General features: G+C 41.1%; 1 long non-coding RNA gene across 3 annotated transcripts in view; it reads left to right on the top strand.

Annotated features, from left to right (window-relative positions):
• LOC112548096 overlaps positions 1-6,107 on the top strand; it is a 35,009-nt gene that overhangs the window by 17,031 nt on the left and 11,871 nt on the right. Inside the window, exon 5 of one of the 3 annotated variants that reach the window (XR_003091892.1) lies at positions 2,677-2,980. The exons of the other annotated variants lie outside the window; for them this stretch is intronic. This is a non-coding gene — a long non-coding RNA (uncharacterized LOC112548096). Of the gene's footprint in view, positions 1-2,676; positions 2,981-6,107 lie in introns of those variants that run through there. 3 annotated transcript variants of the gene reach the window in all.

The raw sequence follows: 6,107 nt of genomic DNA, 5'->3' as shown, positions 1-6,107 counted from the left end.
CCCCCCCCCCCCCCCCTGCCCCAGGGACAGCCATGTTGCTAACTGTGCCCCTAACAATGAAAACTCTTTTCCAACACAATGAAAGTAAATGCCCAAAATCAAGAAAATGTAAGATCATTATACAGCCTTGCTTCAGGAAACGACTTTTTCTTCTATAATTTATTGTATGGTTTCTTTTCTGATCTGTTGTTAAAGGTGAATCTAAAGCAAAGCTGTGAATCCAAACACTCTTGAATTTTGGAACAGTCTGAATCACAATCCAAGCATGGGGGTTTGTCTTGCCTCTAGTTACCATAAAAAAAAATTATAGTTGTAGGTATCTAATCTTAGGCACCCAACAGAAATATGTAACTCTTAAAATATATGCTTTTTAGACTTGGGTCCCTCCGGTTATATACCTAAACGATGGTCCCCATATTTAGGAGTGGTGAGCGTGCACAACTGGAAATGGGAAGTAAACAGTTTTTTAAAATGTACCTGTTCTGCATTAGGATACAAGACATTTCCAGGATGGGGGGGGTTGTTTGTTTTTGGTTTGGGTTTTTTTTTGCAAAAAAACAAAAAAGAGACCTACCCCAGCTAACACAGCAAATGGCTTGGTGGTCCAGATGATTCACACTAGAGAATGGAAACCAAGTAGAGCACACACTTGAACTTGGGACCCCCATAACAGGTCAGTGGGCCTGGACTGCCATGCTGTCTTCCGTTCGGGTATCTCAATCTGTCTCTAGTTTTGACCAAAAATTCTATTCTGTACCTGAGAAACCTATCCCAGCAAAAGTCTAATTGAAACCGGCATGTTCCCACAAAAAGTTTTGGTTTCAGTTTTGATAAAGCCACATATTTCAACAAAAACATTTAATCAGAAATTTCTCATCTAGCTCTATCTAATGTTTTGTTACTTCCAAGTGAGATCAAAGCATGTCAACAGGTTGGACGGTTGAAAATCTGGATCCATATTTTGCAGTTTGAATTTATCTTTAATTAAGTTTCATTATAAACAAGTTTGTGAAATATTTAGATATTATTTGCTGATCTGATTATATTTCATAGTTTTGTTTTGGTTTTGGGGTTTGTTTTTTTTATAAAGCAGATTTTCTTTCACTACAAAAGGATTGCGTTTGGAATCTGCCTGAATCTTCAACCTCTTCATATGCATTTGTTAAATTTACCGTGAATTAATCTAAAAACTTAAAAAAAAATCTGTAGAATTAATGGGAAGTTTAATTTACCATGCAACTGCTTTGTTTTTTGTCCTTGACATTCACTTCTTGAGTTGGCTTCCATATACTCTTCAGCGTAGAGCCATATACGGTAGGTAAGGCAGAGTGGCACCTTAGCAACTAACTGGTTCAGAGAGGCATGAACTTTTATAGGCAATAGCTTGCTTGACCTATGAAAACTCATGCCTTGCTAAGCCAGTTAGTCTCTAAAGGTGTCTATATACATGCAGCAAGACTGCTCCAATGTGCTGTAATTACAGCACGTCGGAGCAGACTTGATTAATTGAGTCTGCTGGAGCATGGTAATTACTGCACTCCAGCAGACTCCAGCATCTTATGCATCAGCATCCCTGCACTGAAAAATGGAGGCAGGAGCACTTTAACTAAAGCTTGTTCAATGAGCTTTAGTTAAAGCACCCTCACCACCATTTTTCAGCTCGGGGATGCTGATACATGAGATGCTTCAGGCGCTTTAATTAGAGCGGCTCTTTGGGCATTTATATGCATACTCCAAGAATGTGCATAGAGAGGAGGGGCAAATTTTCATTAGGGCGGCTCTGAGAACCACTCTAATTAAAGCACCTGAAGTGTCTCATGTATCAGCATTCCCACACTGAAAAATGGCTGTGGGGCACTTTAACTAAAGCTTGTTGAACTAGCTTTAGTTAAAAGCACTCCTACCACCATTTTTCAGCACAAGGATGCTGATACAAGAGATGCTCTGGGTGCTTTAATTGGGGCGGCTCTCGGAGCATTTATACACGTGTGCCTGGAGTGGAGGAGGAGGCGGGGGTCGCTTTAATTAAAGCGGCTCCGAGAGCCACTCTAATTGAAGTGCCCAGAGTGTCTCATGTATCAGTGTCCCCACAGTGAAAAATAATTGTGGGGGCACTTTAACTAAAGTTCGTTCAACAAACTTTACTTAAAGTGCCCCTACTGCCATTTTTCTGTGTGAGGATGCTTATGCATGAGACACTAGAGTCTGCTGGAATGTGATAATTACTACACTCTAGCAGACTCAATTAAATTGAGTGTGCTTCAACGCACTGTAATTACAGCACATCATAGCAGCCTTGCTGTACAAGTATAGGTGCCCTTGAAGCTGGTCTAATTAAAGCGCCTCCACCCCCAGTCCCAGAGCACGTGTATAAACACCCTAAGATAACACCCTGTCCTACCTTCTATTTGACTTGAGACTACCATGCCTAACCATCTCTCTAATCTTCAAAAATGTCCATAAAAAAGTCAAAACATTACCAAAGCCTATAAGGACTTCAGTGCAGTGACTGTCATTTTGCCTTGTTCAACTGGGTTCTGGTTCATGCTCATATTTCTTGGATTCAACAACTATACAAATACATTGATAATAGCAGCAGCACAGTAAACTAACTACCTGTTAATAATTAGCAAATGTTTAAAGTGTGTTGGCATATTTTTTCCCCCGTTTTCCTAGAAAATGTGTGTGTTAAAGAAGGAAATTGGATGGGATATCTAAAACAACACATTTCAGTCATAAACAAGCAACACAACTATATGAACAAGACAAAAACCATTCCAAACATTTTTTTTTTCTATGAAACAACTCGTAATTTAGATTTGCCAGTTCTCTGGCCATGTACCTGAGCACAGAGTGCTTGTAAGAAAACCTGAAACAGAGCGCACATTCTGAGAGTGTTTGGCTTTTTTGGAGTTGTACAGTGCAGAAGAAAACCCCCCACAAATTGCACACCGCTGGTTATGACATATCACCCCTCCCTCGAACCCGTACGGAAAATCCTCAAACAATTGCAACCCATACTAGAAAGAGACCCTATTCTTAAAGAGATCTTCCCAGAGCCACCCATCCTAACCTTCAAACAAGCACCGAACCTCCCTAACCTAACCTCATCACCAGAAGCAAACTTCCTGAAGCCCAGAACACACCATATGGATCCAGACCATCCCATGACAAGAAATGAAAAACCTGCCAACATCTCCATCACCCCTGCAATTACTACACCCCACAACAGAGCCATCAGCATCCCAGGATCTTACAGCTGCATCTCCAGAAATGTAATATATCTCATCCAATGCACCAAATGCCCTGATGGAAAATACATAGGAGAGATCAAACAACAACTGCGCACCAGAATGAATGCACACCGGAAATCTATCAAAGACAGGAATACCCAGTTACCTGTGGGGGCACATTTCTCACAAGAAAATCACTCTCTCTCCAATCTCTCAGTCCTGATCCTAAAAGGGAACTTACAAAACTCTTCCCAGAAACGAGCCTACGAACTCCACTTCATCAACCTCCTGGATACTAAAAATCCCTCTCCCTCCCACCCCACACCAGCCTCTCTCTCACCCATTGACTCCTCAATCTACATCTTCAGTGACTGCCTATTTTGTATGCATACCAGCCCAGTCTCTGGCTTCTTTACTTTTCATTCCATCCAGGAAGAGCACACACCAACTGCTGAAACTTCCTCAGCCTGACGAAGGGTTTTTTGAACCCAAAAGCTTGCTTAAAAATTGTTTTCCAACTATTTAAGTTGGTCTAATAAAAGATATCAGATTCACCCAAACAACATAGTTACAGGAACTAAAAGTAACATAATTCACTTTTCTTTGAATAAGGTATTCACTGAAATTCTGTTAAGGAAATGATAGCTCTTCACTTGCTCCACTTAAAAATTTGCAAGAAGCACCTGCATCCACTGAAGCCAACAAACCCAATATATCTTCAGTTTCAATCCACCTGTCAATTAAGTTATATTAGGGATGATCTTAGGTCACTGACCTTCCACGCGAGAGTTGCAGGACTGGGTATTGGGTCTATGGGTTATGAGGGGGGAGCAAGCTGAAGGAGAAACTGAACAGAATCCACCAGAAGTTACAACTTCTCATAGTTAATGCTGCTCATAGTCCATTGGCAGGACTAGAGAAACTGTGACAGGATGGATCAGTCCTTAGGGAACGATCTTCCTCAGGCAGAGGAAGAAGATGAGAAAAAATGAGCAGTGAGGAGGACCTGGCTCTTCAAGTTAACATAACCGTATACAGTGGGATTTTCCTGCTGGAATTAGGGCATCCACATCACTTGCACTACTATGAATTTGCAAATGTTTTGTTCAAAGGGATGACTTGTTGAGAGTTCAGCACAGTCCATTACTTCATACAGTTTGAGATGTTATTCCCACCAGGAAGGGTTTTCCTTAAACAGATGGGAAACCTTTTTTCCTGGTACAAAATTACCCATGGGAAGAGAATTTCTCTTGCTGCTTATCATAAAAAAAAAAAGAAACTTCTGAGGACATTTCAGAGCTTTAGAAAAAATGTGTAAACCAATCTGACCAAGAAAGTCTATGGTTTCTGATATTTAGTTTTGTTATAGCACTTAAATGTCACAGTCAATAAAACTGTGTTCCTTATTTCAAATAAATTATTTGGGTATCTGAAAAAAATATCTGAAACATATCCCTTGGTCATTGCCTATATTTGATGTCCATGGATATGATCATAATCATCATTCACCTCATAAAACCAAGCATGAACGTATAACCACCAGATTTGGTTTTAACAGGGTAAATAAAATGCATCCGAGATCTGGACTAGAGCCCATTTGAAGTCAGTAAAAAATTTACCCTTTGCTGGAGATGGCAGCGAGTACTGTAAGAAATGCTGCCACAACTACACAGATACATAGGAATACATAGTAATATTTTCTTTATGTAAACACTGACTATACATTTTGCCATCATTTTAATTTATGCTTTCAGATTATTGATCAAATAATATATCACTCCATCAATAATGGATCTTGGCTAAACATGAAGCCACACCAGGTTCTCTAAGCTTAAATGATTCCTGTGAACTAAGGGAGATGGCGAAAAGGTACTATGTGATAATTACAGAGCATGTTCTTTTGATGTGGCATAGTAGGGCATTTAAATTGTTAGTCTTTTTCTCTGAAACTTCTCTTTTCAATGCACTTAAAACAAGATGCAAGACTGATATCAAATGAAGTTTAAGTAGCACTTACAATCACTAGACCTCTTAAGTTTATAATTTTTTTTTTATTTAAAAAAAATGTATGTTGAAATAAATCCTATCTATGGTCAATTGGGATCCAAACAATCCAGTGGTTTAGAAATGCTGAAAGAGAAAGAACCCATATATGTATAAATGAAAGTTCTGGAAAGGTTGCTGAATGTGGGTTAAAGTCCACAGGTAGTCTCTGGGACTTGATGATCAGGAGATTGGTAATGGGATACTGCACTTGTCAGCCATAGGTCACTGAGTTGAATCCATGCCATCTCAATAGAGATTAAAACTCATTACCACTTGGCATCTGTTCAGTGGCGTGGTGTGAAATGAGTTGTCAATGTCACTGCAGGTTCTAGCTAATAGGGCTCCACAAGACAGTTGGCACCCATGTTTGCAGCCTCATTAGGGAAACCAAGGGCTGAACATGATTGGAGCAAAGCAAGTGTAACAGGAGGGACGACAGGGTCGTCGTGCTCTCCCCTGTTGCCTCCTTTACCGTGCCAAGCTGTCGTCTTGCACCCTCTGATTCTCGCCCGCCACGTCTTTGATTTTATGTATTTTTATAGGAAGGCTGCCTTCCTTCTTCTTGGTCACAGTTCTCTTGTCCCAGGTGTTCCGTATGCCCCCAGCCCTATGGGCTATGCGTGGCTCCTACCACCCCAATACCACGCCCCAAGCCTCGCAGATGTAATGGACGTTGTTCTGTCCCTCTCTCTATCTTCGCGCCCTCTCTAGCGTTCGGGCTCTCCGCAGCCCCGTCTCTCACTCTCTCTCTCCGTGCCCGCTCTCCGGGGCTCTCTCTCTCTCTCTCTCTCCGCACCCCCGCCTCTCTCTCGGGGTCTCTCTCTCTCT

This window comes from Alligator sinensis, unplaced genomic scaffold (assembly GCF_000455745.1).
Source record: "Alligator sinensis unplaced genomic scaffold, ASM45574v1 scaffold1304_1, whole genome shotgun sequence".
Classification (NCBI taxonomy): Eukaryota; Metazoa; Chordata; order Crocodylia; family Alligatoridae; genus Alligator; species Alligator sinensis.
This window is presented reverse-complemented; position numbering and strand designations above follow the sequence as displayed.